The sequence below is a fragment of the Callithrix jacchus genome, chromosome X, assembly GCF_049354715.1.
Source record: "Callithrix jacchus isolate 240 chromosome X, calJac240_pri, whole genome shotgun sequence".
Taxonomy (NCBI): Eukaryota; Metazoa; Chordata; class Mammalia; order Primates; family Cebidae; genus Callithrix; species Callithrix jacchus.
The window spans coordinates 10,939,472-10,955,396 of NC_133524.1; the positions used below are offsets into that span (position 1 = coordinate 10,939,472).

Sequence of the window (15,925 nt, forward strand, 5' to 3'; positions counted from 1 at the left end):
AAAAAAGGCTATTTGTCCAAAATAATAAGGAAATTTCAAGCCCCATTGTCGGTCAACTGTCAGCATTTGCCCACTTTGGCCCCTCTTGAGGCTTCAGAAGAAACACCCACTGTTATGGTTTAGATATTGTCGCCTCCAAATCTCACGTTGAAATGTGACCCCCAATGTTGGAGGGGCCTAGTGGGAGGTGGATCATGGAGGTGGATCACTCAAGAATGGCTTAGCACTATCCCTTTGGTGATAAGTGACTCCTTGCTCAGTTAGTTCACACGAGATCTGGTTGTTTAAAAGAGCCTGGGACCTGCCCCTTCTCTCTCTTGCTCCCTCTCTTGCCATGTGACATGGCTGTTCTCCCTTCCTCTTCCACCATGACTGTAAGCTTCCTCAGGTCCTCACTGGAAGCAGATGCTGGCACCATGCTTCCTTTACAGCCTGGAGAACCATGAGCCAAAATGTACTTATTTCCCCTAAAAATTACCTAGTTTCAGGTATTTCTTGAGAGCAATGTAAACAGACTACCATGCTCACCTCTCCACAGTGTCCACTCCTCTCTTCAAGTCATAGGAAGCCAGGGAGCTTCTCTTGCAAGGAAACTTGCTTCACATGCCAGCAGAGTTTGGAAATAGTTTTCTTTTCTCCAAAGATGCCAAGGTAAGAAGTATAGTGCAGGGGCCAAGGATGTGAATTCTTGTGTCAGTCTACCTACCTCGAATCGTACTCAATTCTTAAAAGCTATGACACCTTAGGCAGGTTACCCAGAGTTCCCGTGCCTCACATTGGTACCTAAGAAATGGGATAATCATAATACCCGGGTCACAGAACTGTTGAGAGGATTAAATGAGAAAATGCAGGGCCATCTTTCTGGTAGGCAGCATTATCAGTCTGGTAGATCGCCCCAAATAGCCTCTTTGCCTAGAATTCTGCCCATGGAAGCCAACTGCCTAGATACCTTCTTTCTTGTCCTCCTGAGTTTCCAGATTTCTCCAGCCCCTTCAGGGAAACTGTTACTCAAGTGATGATATTGCTCTGTAGTGTAGCCTATGATGTGAGGACAGGATTTTTACCTCTCTTGCTCACCTCATCTCTCAGAGTCTTGACCCTACTAAGGCAGCAAACCACACTGCCATGTGTGTACATATGCAACAATCTCACATGTTCTTCACATGTACCCCAAGACCTAAAATAATAGTCAAGTAGAATAATAAGTCAGTGTAGAAAAAAAATGATTGAAATGACTTTTCTCATTTCAAGTTATAACACATCTGAAATTAACTCGCCCAGTTATAATACATCTGAAATTCTAAAGGCACTGCCTCTACCTGTTGTGCAAATCCCCTTCTATCTATAGTCTCTGGCCTAAAACCAGTTGAGATGAACCCTCCTCCTCTGGAAGTCCTCCCTCTTTCTGAAGGTAGGTGCCTGCTGAATCTGGCCCCTGTGGCCCTGTTTGCTCAAGTGGCTTCTACAGTTTTATGGGGAAGTGGGAATAAGACATGTGAAAAGGGGAGGGTGGAAACTGAAATCTTAAAAAACAAAACAAATGAGCACTGAGCCCCCAGCTTGCATGTGTAAATCCATGGGAATCGAAGGCTTGCAGAATGGTGGCAGTAGCTGGCTGTCTAACTGGGAGGATGAATGGTATCCTATGTGCTGGTTTGGCTGAAAAGACTGTCTTCCCTAGTAAGCAAATTATTGATTATAAACTGTTATGATTCCTTCGGAGCCATTGCGGCCAACCATATTATTCCATCTGCCTTAAATGCCTGCTGTGTTCCCATGCCAAAACCCTTATGAAATTTCCACTGGAAAAAAAATGAGTAGCAAATTCAGGTCTCAGTGCTCATATATAATTTCATATTTCATTAATAGTTATTAAATATATGCCCTGAGGAAGGATAAGGTTCCTCATATGAATGGAAAGAGAATTGAATTTATAAATAAGGTGACTCTGTTTTCAAGGACTGTTCATTAGACACATCCAGGACACACTTAGAAAAACCATTTCAATGAAAGGTGTTTAAAATCTCACAGGATAAAAAACAATGCAATGCTGGGAAAAGATAGGTTTGCTCAAAAAAATTTTAAAAACAGCTAAATCGGAAACATTTTTCTCTGTCTGGAGTTTGAAAATGAACTTTGGGGAAAATTTTAAAAAGTCGTAAAATATTTTTATATCACTGGGTGCAGTGGCTCATGCCTCTAATCCCAGCACTTTCGGAGGTCAAGGTGGGCAGATCAGCTGAGGCCAGGAGTTTGAGACCAGCTTGTTCCAACATGGTGAAACCCCGTCTCTACTAAAAATGCAAAAATAGCCAGGCGTGGTGGCGGGCACCTGTAATCCCAGCTACTTGAGAGGCTGAGGCAGGAGAATTGCTTGAATCCAGGAGTTGGAGATTGCAGTGAGCTGAGATTGTGCCACTGCATTCCAGCCTGGGCGACAGAGCTAGACTCTGTCTCAAAAAAAAAAAATTATTTATTGTGTCCCCAAAATATCCATGTTTAGAAAACAGTGATGGATATATTGGTAGGTGGCAAACCGGATGCTAAAAAGCATGTTGAAAATTGGTATTCATCTTTTTTAAAAGCTACAATTATAAAAAGAATAAAATAGGCTAGTTAAGTAATTTTGACTAAGCAAAGCCCTTTGAAGTTTTAGGCTACTAAGCCACATAACCTGGGCAATATCTTCTATAGTAGGAATTGTCAAAAGTCCAAGTAAAAAAATCAAATCCTTTTCAGACCAATTGCAAATCTCCCGAAAAGCTATACAGATGTAGTTTTAGCTTAATGTGAATAAGCAGATAGAGAAGGTTTGAAAGAGATATTTAAGTTGGCAAAAGTTTGGAAGAGCAGAGCAGCTGGTTTTGTTTTTGTTTTGTTTTGTTATGAGGGCAAATAAAATATTTGCCTGAGTGCTGAATTCCTAAAGAATTGTTGAACTGAAGACATTTTTGTATCAGGTGAGTTCTCTGATGTCTATTTCCACTGAATTGTCTTATCAGAAAAGAATAAACAAGAGTTTTGTTGTCATCTGTCAGCCTGCTGTTACATGAGCTGCCACCAGAGATTAAAATGTACAGAATGCCTTCAGACGTTGTGGGTTCAAATGTTAGCTTTTCTCACTAAAAAATGTACTCTGCTATATTTTATATGAAAACTGCTGTTGTAAGTAACTTTAACATAACTGTTGAACCAATAAAGACAATTTTTCTATTTGAATTTATCTCATAAGACCCCCTGAAGTGAAATTTTATCTTTTAAAAGAAACACTTCCCAAACAGAGAGAGACTGAGATCAAGAAAGCCTTTCCTCCTGCTTTATCTTGTTTTCACTCCCCGAGTGAGCAGGCTGCACTGTATGATGGAGATGTGATTAGCCTGGTCTGTGGAACCAGAGGGCCATTTTCTATGCCCCTGCAATCTCCACGATCAGTCTAGGGTCTAGGGAGCATTTCCCTTGGAAAGTTCACATCATTTCAAATGAAAAGTCTCGTTATTCAAAAACAGTAATTATTTAGTTGCAAAATATATTAAACATAATTCTTATTTTTATTGTTTTGCTAGGTAGCCAAATTCAAAGTTGTCACCAAACATATGAAAATGTTGGGTTTTATATTATCCTTAAAATGTTTTTTCTTATAAGTTTGATTGTAAGATATGTGATTTTTACCAGGCTGTTGCTCATACCAACAGTACAACTCCAGAGAACTTGCAGGAAATGTTTGAAAAAGTAATCCTAAAGTGACATTCATAAAGGGGATAAGCATGAAAATGCTAATGTAAATCCTATTTAGCTAGTTATAAGTTATACTGTAGTGGAAGTTTGTTTGTAGACTGATGATTTAAACAGAGATGGTTTAGAAAAATAAGCAAAAAGCAAATGCATATTCAAATATGTCCCCCATTAAGACAGAGTAGTAAAAGTGATTCACGGAGAAGACTGTAGAAAACAAAAATCTACTCCCCTCCCTAAAATAGTAACCGAAGTAGAAAAACTGAAGAATATTGAAACATTTTCATTGTCCAGTATACAGATTTTTTTATTGTTGTTTTCGAGAGGTGCTGATGGTAGATAGTAAGTTACCTGGCAATGAGAATGGAAACAATGAATTCTAAAAACCAAACCAACTAAACGTCAGATGATGCTTTCATGTAGCGAAGAGAGTTATCTGTCTTTTCTTGAGGAGCATAAGAAAAAGAACAGATTTACCCCCTATTTCATGGCAAAGACATTTGGTAAAAGGCAGACTTACACCATGACTAAAACAGAATCTCGCCAGCCCCCAAGCCAGGGGTCCTTATCGACAGCATAAAAGCTCAGGTGGCAGCTGTGGAATTCCAGATGAACTAAGAAATGTGAGCAAGCCAACCTAGTTCAGCAGAAAAGAATGTCAACAATTTCCCCATGGACGCCGGGGAGCCTGTTGCTGGGGAGCCTGTTGTGAGCACATCTCTTTATAGGCTTCAGAGAAACAGAAGCACATGAAGAAAAGCTCGGGGAACTGAGAAAGAGTTCCAGAAATGTTAGAATGCCAGAGATGGCCCGCTGAAGTAAAGAAATATGAGAACAAAATTGAGGTGGGGCAACTCATGGAAAGGAGACAGTTTGCTTCTGTTTTCTGTTGCTAAATGCTTTCCTGTGCTTGCCCACCCACATGCTCACAACTTATGAGGAAGTAAGAAAAGAAGCTGCACTATGCAAAAAAGTATCTAGTGAATAGAATTATACTCTGTGATGTGAATCTGTCACTGATTTTCTTGGTGACATGACACCACCTTAAGAAATGAACAAGATATCCAGGACATAATCACATTTCTATGTATATGAGCACATACAGCTTCATATGGACAAGCACAATTAAGAGCTTATAGCATACGGCCATTTACGACATAGGACATTTCTATAGTCCATGTCAATCCAGCTCCTTTGGAAAGAGAAAAAAATCCCATGCTACTTATTTATGCAACTGTTTTCAAATCAGTTTCTCCAACTGTTTGATGATAAGTGTAATGTAATCATACATAAGTGAGCAGTGAAATTAGAAATAAAGACATTGCATGTTTGGAGCAAAGTAGAGCAATTTCATAAGGAGCTTTTAATTCTGAGAGCATTTTGAATGGAGTATTTGAATTGATTTTATCTAATTAATATGCTAAATCACACTGAACAAAAGAAATACATACAATCATGTAGGGCATGTGGACTTGTAGCATATCCAAGCAGAGAAAGGACATTGGGGAGTCTCCAGTCCAACTCCCTCACTTCATAGACAGGAGCCTGAGATCACGGACATTCCTACCATGTGAATTCACACACACAAGCTCAGGTCAAGGCTATGTGTCCAGTCACTTATGTGTGCATCAGAAGGGGGAGATAGACACACACTCAAACACACAGAGAAAGAACGTGAGAAACAACGCAGCATGCACTTGTGGCAATGTATTCTCCTGGAAGAAAACATACAGGTTTTGCAGAGAAGAGGGATTCATCAGATGTAAAGTCAAGCCTTTCTGTTGGGTGCTGAAAACTCAGGTGGCATATATAGATTTTCAGATAAGCTAAAAATGACAAGGCATAGAATTCACTTGCAAAGCCTGCCAGCACTTCCCCAGGCACTGGACCAAAGTTGCATTGTCATGTTACCTCTCTATTGTCCTAAGAAACTGAAGGTGCTCTCACCATGTTTGAAAATCCCCCAAATTAAAATCACCTCTATGCCATGAATACCAGGAGCCCTAGGTCTCAGTCTCCAGAGCATTTTCATTGCTCCCTGAAAGCACCCAGACATCTTAGCATGGTGGTCCTTGAACGTGGGCATCAGCCTCAGCTGGAGGGTTTGCTAAAACAGATTGCTGGGTTTGACCCCATCAGAATTCCTGACTCAGTAAGTCTGGGTGCACCCTGAGAATCTGCATTTCTAACAAGTGTCCAGGGTGTGCTGCTGGTGATGCATGGATCACACTTGGATCTGGCACCCTGCACTAGCACAGTTGAGGCTTGCTGAAATTGGATTACCGAGTTGATGCATCAAAATGATGCTCTTCCACTGGACCACATAATGGATATGTGCATCTGTCACCTGCAGATGAAAGTGGTGGCAAAATGTGAGATTTCTAGCATTGCCAAAAGGAAAATATTGACAAGCATTGTTAGGAAAATTTTCCAAAGGGGGGTTTAAATGATCTCCATGTGCAAGATCAATGGGATGGAACATCTTTAAAAAAGTTGTCTCAGCAATAAAAACTAAAATGAATACTTGCTGCAATTGTTGAGGTTTATGCATGTGGTTCCAAGAAGTATGGAGAATTTTTAAAAGTCATTTTTGGATTAAGTATTTCTGAAACTATCTCATTAGAAAATAACTTTTTCATCATTGAAGCTTTACATGTGAACCCTTACTTTTTAGAGTATTACATAGTTTAAGCTGAATGTTCTTTTTCTTGGATTTTACTTTTCAACAGGAAATGGAACTCTATAGATATAAGGAAATAAATGTTCTGCTTACATGTGCTATTCTGAACAATGTAGTTATTTATAAAAGGGGGTTTCTACTTTTACTAACTCAATATGTACCAGAAAAAATTAATAATTTAAATACAGTTTTGAAGGCAACTCAAAATTTTATTAATCCTAATAATGGTTTTACACCATATTAAGGTACATCAATTGCTCTCAAAAGTCACTTTATTTATTTATTTTTGAGATAGGGTCTTATTCTGTCACCAGGCTGGAGTCCAGTGGGGTGATCGTGGCTTTGCAGCCTCCACCTCCTAGGCTCAAGTGATCCTTCCACCTCAGTCTCCTGAGTAGCTGGGACTACAGGCACATGCCACCATGTCCTGTTATTTTCTTTTCTTTTCTTGTATTTTTTGTAGAGATTAGGTTTTGCCATGTTGCCCACGCTGATCTGGAACTCCTGAGCTCAAGCGATCTGCCCGTTTCAGCCTCCCAAAGTGCTGGGATTTCAGGTGTGAGCTACTGCACCCAGCCTCAGAATTCACTTTATATTTTGCATTAAAACTGGTTTATCTATCAAGACAGATAGAAAGCGTCCTTGTTCTACATAGGTTTACTTGTTCTCCTTATTCCCTCATCTGAATCTGTAGGCCACTGACAAAGAGTTTTGTCACGTCTCCAAGTGACTCTGTGTTTTCTTGAAACCAGAATTTTTAGTACTTTTTCTGTTGCTCTCCTCCAAATTTAACTAAAAGAGATTTAATGTCTTGTTTGTAAGCTTCAAGAAAAGCTGCAAAAATTTAAAGAATGCAAATCAGAAATTATATCGATTTAACAAGCAAATGAATCAAACAATTTAAAATATGAACATAGTTTATTACTTTTCACTGGCAGGCAAATGATTATGTTCCCACAATGTAACCTTTCCTATTTTGAGTCTTTTATCCTGTTAAACAGTAATTCCTTTCTTAGGAGGTCGCAAATAGAAAATACTCCTTTTTCAATGGACATTGACAACACACATGTATGCTATTCTTATTATGCACTGATGAAGGTATAGCTGTATTGCTAGTAATTTCACTTTGGAGATATCCATGATAAGATATTGCCATAGAATGAGACTCCAAAGACATTTAGTCCTAAGCGAGTGCTGTTGCTCCATTTTACATAACAATTTCACATTTGAAGGAGATGGAGGGAATGCTGGCGATGCAGGGCTGAGGCACACCTTTAATGTGGGGCCTCTTGGTAGTGGGAAAAGTGGTTCTAATTATTTTCACAACTTTCTCCTGCAGTGGGAAGGAGCTGGAAAGAGGATCACACAGGCGTACAAATCTGTTTCCCAAAGTGAAGTGAGATGAGAAATGCTTCTGGTGATCTATCCCATCGACTGGTGAGATAACCTTCCTTCGTTCCCCTTTGTGACGCCACTTGCAGCAGGATGCTGCTTCCTCTGCTCACCTGTGCCTGTGACTTCTCCCTCCCTTGGGGGACGGGGAGGGAGTGCCCTGATGTTTCTCCACTGCCTCCATGGTCTTCCTCTGACCTCATCTTCCACCACTCTTCCAGTCCCAGGTTTCTTAGCCACCTTTGTCATTTACATCACTGTGTTGCCAGCCCCACCCAGGAGTCTGCAGTCATCTCACTTGCACAAGTTCCCATTCTCAACTCCTCTTTTCAGGGACAACTCAGCACTCAAGTTCCCTAGCATAAGAAATGCCTGGGTGGTTTAGAAAGCACAACTTCCAAACAGATACAACAATTTTTCTAAGCAAGTGAATTCAGTTGCTTGATATATTAGGCAAGAAGAGAGCACACTGCCTTTTATAAATTTACCATTGTGCCATTTCTGTAAAAATACCGCTCACATTTGTATTTTCATTCTCTGTTGGTTTGCTTAATTGAACCCCCCTCTCCCTAAAGATATAAGAAGAATGTAATATCACTTACATTCTTTATTCCAAAATTGTAAAATGACTTTCATTTTCTTGGATATGCCTCAGCAAAGAAAACGAAAATTTTACATTTCCTTTTTATACTGTCCCCACAAACATCTCATAAACATGTGTTTGCATAGGTATAACTTGAAAGGGGGAGTATTAATATGGAGTGGTCTTTGTCTTACCAAAAAAAAAAAAACAAGGCCGGAGTGCAGTGGCTCTTGCCTGTAATCCTAGCACCTTGGGAGAAGGAAGTTGGAGGATCATTTGAGGCCAGGAGTTCTAGGTCAGTCTGGGCAACATAGGGAGACCCCATCTCTACCAAAAAAGAAAAAATAGTTCAGTGTTATGGTGCCTGCCTGTAGTCCCAGTTACTTGGGAGGCTGAGGCAGGAGGATTGCTTGAGCTGAGGAGTTCCATGCTGCAGTGAGCTATGATCATACCATGTCACTGCACTCCAGCCTGGATGACACAGCAAAACCCTGCCTCTAAAAACAAAAACAAAGCAGAAAAACCCCAGCATTGCCACACCACAGTGTCTGTTAATCATTGTGACAAGTCCATAATTGTCTTGCCTGCTCTTCCAGCTGGGTAGAATCTATAGACTATTTAAACCAATCAACACCTCCTGCCTTGAAATGAATTGTCTAAGCTTTGCTATCATGTTATTTTCTATGCTATCACTTTATTTTCTATTAATGACTGTATAAGTGGCTGAGAACAGCGGGAAGTTATATCTTATCACATAGCTGATATCAACCATTATCTCTCACTCAGAACAATAGATAGCAAGGAGATGATTCCTTTTACCAAAAAGTAATACTAATAATACATTTAAGTAAATTGTTAAGAGTAACTATGTAGATCCCATGTTCAGTTCATTTTACATACATAGACACACACACACACACACACACACACACAAACTAACAAATTTTCTATAGGTGAAGAATATGCTGCTTTCCTCAACTGGTTATGCCTTTTTAATTTAATCAATGATGTAGTATTCAACTGGGTACCAATAAAGTTTTGTTCTCTGACCAAGTACACTGGAGTGCTGGAAGATTGGCCCTAATCCTTCACCTCTCCCTGTATCTCAGCCCTTTGCCACAGTACACTGTGGATAGGGTGTACCTCTCTGCCCCTTGACTTGGTCACATGACTTGTATTGGCCCATGGAATGAAGCAGAAGTGACAGTGTACCCATCCTAAGCGCAGGCTTCAAGAGGTCTACGTGTTTTCACTTGTTCTCTTTCAATTCTGCTATTTCCATAAGGAGGACATGCCTGGGCTAGCCTGTCCGTACAAAGAGAAAGCTGACAGATACTTAGAGTAAAAGTCTCCCAATGCCAAGCCCAGGATAACCAACCCCCAGATGACTGGCAGACTTGGGAGACATAGTAAGTGACAGTTAATCTAAGCCACTATGTATGAAGGTGGTTTGTTATGGGGCATTAGATAACTGATATTAAGTCACCATCAAGCAAGTTTGGTTTACAGCACTGATTGGTAGCAGTTCATTTGATTAGCTTAGTTTTAAATTTGATATGAGAACATGTTAATATTATGCAGTATAACCTTAGCACAATCATAAATAGAAATAGACTGGCCCTAATTTCCTACAGAGTAAGATAACTCTATATTTATAGAGAGGGAAAGTTCCCTTATCTTTCAGAACTTTAATGTTTGTGCATCTGTAAAACAAGAATTACAATATTTACCTTGAAAAGTAGGAATCCATGGATAAAGTATGTGATTTACTCAGCACAGGGTAGAACAACAAATAAATGTTAGCTATTATTTTTATTCAGTATAATGTGTGAGAGAAAGTCTATTAATACTTGGGTCATTATTTGTATTCCTTTTTACTTAACTTCTTTTAATGTTTTACTCATTTTCTTCTGGTTTTACTTATATAACTCTTCCCTTTTCCTTACCTTCTGAAAAATTCAAGTATAAAGTCTACCATTCCTTTTGCCCAGGGTCCAAAATGATGATTTACCAAAAATGGCAAGACCCACTAAGCTATTTATACTGCTCTGGACACAAGTTTCATGTTATGGACACATTTCCAAACACAAACACAAACACAAAGTTATTTTCTCTTTTTGAGACAGGGTCTCACTTTGGGAGTGCAGTGGCACAATACTGGCTCACTGCAGCCTTGACCTCCTGGGCTCAAGTGATCCTCCCCACTCAGCCCTGCAAGTAGCTGAGACTACAGGCACACGCCACCATGCCTGGCTCATTTTTTTGTATTTTTTGTAGAGACAAGGTTTTGCCATGTTCCCCAGGCTGGTCTCAAACTCCTGAGCTCAAGTGATCCACCCACCTCAGCCTCCCAAAGTGCTAGGATTAAAGGTGTGAGCCACTGTGCCCGGCTTCCAAACACAAAGTTCTTTCAAAAGAAAATCAAGGATAGCAGATCATTAAATGTATTCCTTAAATATGTTCTCTTCCCTCCCTGTCCTCCATAAAATCCCGCAAATAAGTATCAGATATAAGTGAGATGCTTTCTAATTTAAACCCATGATCCACTGTGTAGGAAGCAATGACAACAGCAAGACGTTTACTTTCCTTTATGTTGTAGCCACAGACGTGATCTTAATTTAGATCGGCTTGTCAAATGATTTTGCCAAGAGTGGGTAAACTTTTTCTGAAAAGGGTCAGATAGTACATATTTTCTGCTTTGTGGGACACATAAGCTCTATCGCAAATATGCAATTCTGCAACTGTAGCAAGCAAACAACCATAGAAAATATGCATATAAATTTACATGGCTGTTTTCCAGTAACACTTTGTACACAAAAACAGATGGGCTATAATTCACAGACAGCTAGTAAAAGCAATAACCTCTAAGACAAAAATAATGATGATATTAATGTAAAATTAGCCACACTAAAGTTCAAATATGTTCCTAATATAATATCTATATTGTATGTGAATATTTCTTGGGTTTATCTTTTAAACCTTAGAATTGTTTTTTTTAAAGTTCTGCATATGATAATCATAAGGTTAGATTTTATTTATTGGATCTATCCTCATGGTCCGAATTTTCTCAACTTTTACAGAACAGAATTTCTTGGCACAAATTCTGCCCGGCAGGCTAGTTTAATTCAATTTCTGTCTAATTGTTCTGTGTAGGACTTTCATTCTGTTATTTCTATATATGTCAACATTGGGTCTAGGTGGCACCCATGTAATGGCATTTCAACCTATTTGCATGCTATGCCATCCTATTTTGTTAGTGATCACAATTGGACAATACACTTTTTGCTTTCCAAATAGTAATCAACAGGAATACCAATGGTAATATATATTTTTTTCCCAAGGACTTTTATGTAGAACCTCTCCTTGGCTTCTGAAAGCTTATAATGAATTCATACTCTAACACCATTTTTATTTAGCCCTCATGATGTTAACAGGCTCTCGCACAAACCCAGTAATCACTGTGGTTCACCCTTGTGGAGACCGGCTAACTAACATGCTTAGCCCATAAGAAAAACATTAGGGAAAGGAACGCACATTCTCTGGGTTCACACTCACCCAGCTGCCCAGACATGCTAAGGAAGTATTCATGTGTGAGTTCAGTTTGGTGTGCAGATGTTGCAGAATGGTTTGTGAAGACCTCCCTGATAGCATCAAGCCTGCTGCAGAGTGAACTAACTCAAGATGAATTTTTTTCCAGGTTTTCATGATTTGAAAGGTTTAATTTACCAAGATGGATTTCAGCAATCTCACAGTGTGACGTTGATTTTATCGTGTAATTTAATCTGTACTTAATTTCAAAGGGTAGTATTCAGAGATAAAGCTAGACTTTGCAGTATATTCCTCTTATGAGGCACAGTGCAGGTTCCTTCTGTCTTCAAGAAGAAATGATTTATCATGTAGCATGTGATTGATCAAGCCATAGGATTTCCTTTCATCTCTTAGCTTGTCTGTATTCTGAGTTTTTAGGGCTCTTTTCTTTTACTGCCCAGATTTTTATTATTTTTAGTTTCAAACCATTATAGCCAAAATGTTGCCAATGTGGGCTTTTTAAAAATTCTAGTTTATCACTGTTAATGTAAAGAGTGAGTCCAAAAATTCATGTGAAACTGGAGTCCTGGTTTGAACAATAAGCATGTGCTGGAACATTAGGGTTTTTAAAAGCTCATTTCCCAATACCATATGAAAATAAACAGATGCTTTTAAAAGCAGAATTTGTGTAACAATTGTTAATAAAAAGCTAAAAGCTGACACAAAACTCTTTCATCTAGAAAGTATGCTGTCTAATATCATGGATGCTGAAAGACCAAAAAACAAAAAACAAAAAAAAAAAAAAAGAAAGAAAAGAAAAAATCAACCAAAAACCAAAATGAAGCTCAAACCCCAGCAGCAGAACTTCTTGTCTTAGGGTCTGAGCAAGGAGAATATACTCAAACACCCAAGGGGAGACAGGCAGGGGGCAGCCCTGAGGGTACTGATGGGACAAAAGAAAAACACCAACAATTGTGCCAAAAAGGCCCCATCGGCTCTGCTTCTGTCTTGGGCAGACAGTTGGTCATCTTGAGCTCACTAAGAGCAAAATTGTGTTTGTCACAACTGTAGAGGGGGTGCTACCATCATCTAGCAGTTAGAAGATAAGTAGGGGGCTACTACAGATCCTGCAACCTACAATGCACAGGATTAAGTGCCAAGCCTGGCCTGGAGGGTGGGGCTGGGGGAGTGATCTATGGTAAACTGGAGAGTGCAAGCCTCCCTATAGGAGCAACATCTCCAAGGTTCCAACTGATGTGGTCATGTGGGAACGTTCCATGCACACACAGAACCAAACCAAACAAGAACTTAAGACTTCTTCAGAATACAATGGATGACTTCAAATTGTATTTAGAGCCAGATGAGAAGAATCAAAGTATCTTAAAATTTTTTTCCAGAAACACAATAAGAAAGCTGACTTCTTTCAACCCAAATAAGATTAAAGAACTGCGTAAAGCTGGGCATGGTGGCTGTCACCTGTAATCCCAGCATTTTGGGAGGCAGAAGGTGGAGGATCATTTGAGGCCAGGACTTTGAGACCAGCCTGGGCAACATAGTGAAACCCAGTCTCCACAAAAAATATAAAACTTAGCCAGGTGTGGTAGCGTGCGCCTGACTCAGGAGGCTGGGGTGGGAGGATTGCTTAAGCCCAGCAGGTCAAGGCTGCAGTGAGCCATGATTGTGCCATTGCACTCCAGCATGGGTGACAGAGCAATACCCTGTTTCAAAAAAAAGAAAAAAAAAAAAAGAATTGGATAAAGAACTGGATTTGGAGTCACATGTTGACACAGTGACTTTAAAACAAAGATGTCCCTTGGGGCTCAGGGCACACAACCTGGGTGACAGCAGCCTCTATGTCCCACATTTTAGGTTAAGCATCTAACCCATAAGCCTCCATGTTAGTATCCTTAGTCAGCCTGTAATGGAAATTGAATGGAGGCAAAAAATGAATTTTATAGAGTTAACTCTTTTGTTTTAAATTTAGAAATATATTTAGTAATCATAGGGACAACCTGGCTATGTGACTGAAAACATTTTTAATGTTTAAGAGATTTTGGCACATTATAAAATGGGCATATTCATTCGGTCAATAAATATTTGTCAAATGATTAAAAGTATTAGCCTTTTGATTTCAATTTTAAATGTGAAATTGATTTTAGACTTGTGATTGTAAGTTGATAAATATAACAGAATTTTACTGTGTGGTAAATAATACTGGACTCTTTAAGTGACCTTTCAATTCTCTCAATACGTATAAATATTTAAAACATTTAACAAGCTAAAATACTTAAACATTTAAATGGAAAAATCTAAATATTTAAGAGTTTTAATGGTAATAAATTGAAATATTTAAAGTTTAAATAGTAATGAAATTAAGTATACACATTTATTGAATAAATGAATGCATTCATTAGATTTATGAAAGTTTAAGTTTCTAGAAGGAGTTTGCTTGTGTGGGTTGTACGTTTGCCCAGCTAGAGAGATATTTGAATGGTTAAACAGAAAAGGAAATATATTGACTTTATAAATGTACATTCACCTGTATAAAGAATTTTTGCTAATTAAGTTTGCAAATGAGAGCAATTGCTTGAATTTAAATTGTTCAGCTCAAATTCAATTCTAATCAAAACCCTCCGTGAAACGATTTGTTTTTATTATATATAAAAGATACCGGTATTGTTAATATAAGCAGAAAAATAAGACTTGAAGTTGAACTTGAAAGCTTGAGGAAAATCTTGATTTTATAATCTTAATCAATTAATATGGATTTAAAGCCTACATAACTGTAAATAGCCCTTTCTAAACAAAACAAAACAAAAAAAAGAACAAGAAAATAAAAATGCCAGTCTTAGCCATTTTAAAAAGTATGAATAACAGCTAAATTTGTCTTTTGGCAATCAAGAAATAATATTTTTATCAAACAAAGATGATGTGTCAGAAATGCATGTCACTTTCAATGTGCAGTAGGATGCTGAGGATATAGAATCAGTCCCTATCTTACCATCTTGTGTCACTGGTTCCAAAGTCACGTGATTTCTGGAGCCAACTCTGCATGTCTCATTGATCTCTAGGAAGCCACAAAAGACTTTGTGGCTCTGGGCAGATAAGACAATGAGAGCTCAGTTACCATTCAACAGAATACAAGAATATTCGTTCTGGAAGGACCCTCACTCTCCTGCTTACTTCTAGAGAAACAACCCTTTCTACAGTGGTGAAATGGCCAGGACTGGTCCTTGGCGACAGTGTTGACTCTCCATCCAGGGCATAAACTTTGAAGGACATTTCTGTCAGGGTTATTTATATATTCCTCCCCCTCTGTTAGTTTCTTAGGGTGTATTCCACCATATTTGGCAGTTTTTATATAACAACAGCTCCAAACCTCCATGAATTCCTTTTCTGTTTGAGCACATGAGCAATGAGGTGCCACAAAACAAAGTATATGGAGACAACAAACTTCTGAGAACTATCCGACAGGGATGTGTGAATGGGTGTGCACACGTGTAGGCGGGACCATGAAAGTGTGGAATCTACTTTTTTCCTCTAATTTTCTATCACTTACAAAAGTTGAAAATGATATCAAGACCTACACAACATCATGACATGCAATTGTTAAAAGAGGCGTATTACTTTATTTTCTCTTTCCTGCTCTGCCTATTTAGAAAATGTATCCAAATAACCCATGATGACACTTTATAACATAATTGATAGTTAGGTAGCTCTTAGGCTAATAAGCTGAAAATAAGAGCTAAACCCTCTTTATCCTACTGCCTTTAAAAAAACACCCCAAACGACAACAAAAAAAGCCCAGTAGGCTCTCTATGTAGCACTAGAGCAAATCGTGCCATCTATTGGCTGTTTACTAATACATGTTATCCAATCAGGGCCATCAAATAAAGGCATTAGATGGGAGATGAGAGAAGCAAGCTCTGTCCCGACTCTTTCCTCTGTGCCTTGAGGTGTCGTATGCCTTCCGAAACACAGAGATGGCAAAACTCCTTCTATGAGAAAAC

General features: G+C 38.9%; 1 protein-coding gene across 2 annotated transcripts in view; it reads right to left on the reverse strand.

The window, feature by feature from the left end:
* The window catches only part of MID1 (midline 1), a 633,800-nt gene that overhangs the window by 289,142 nt on the left and 328,733 nt on the right, over positions 1-15,925 (reverse strand). The window lies entirely within an intron of this gene.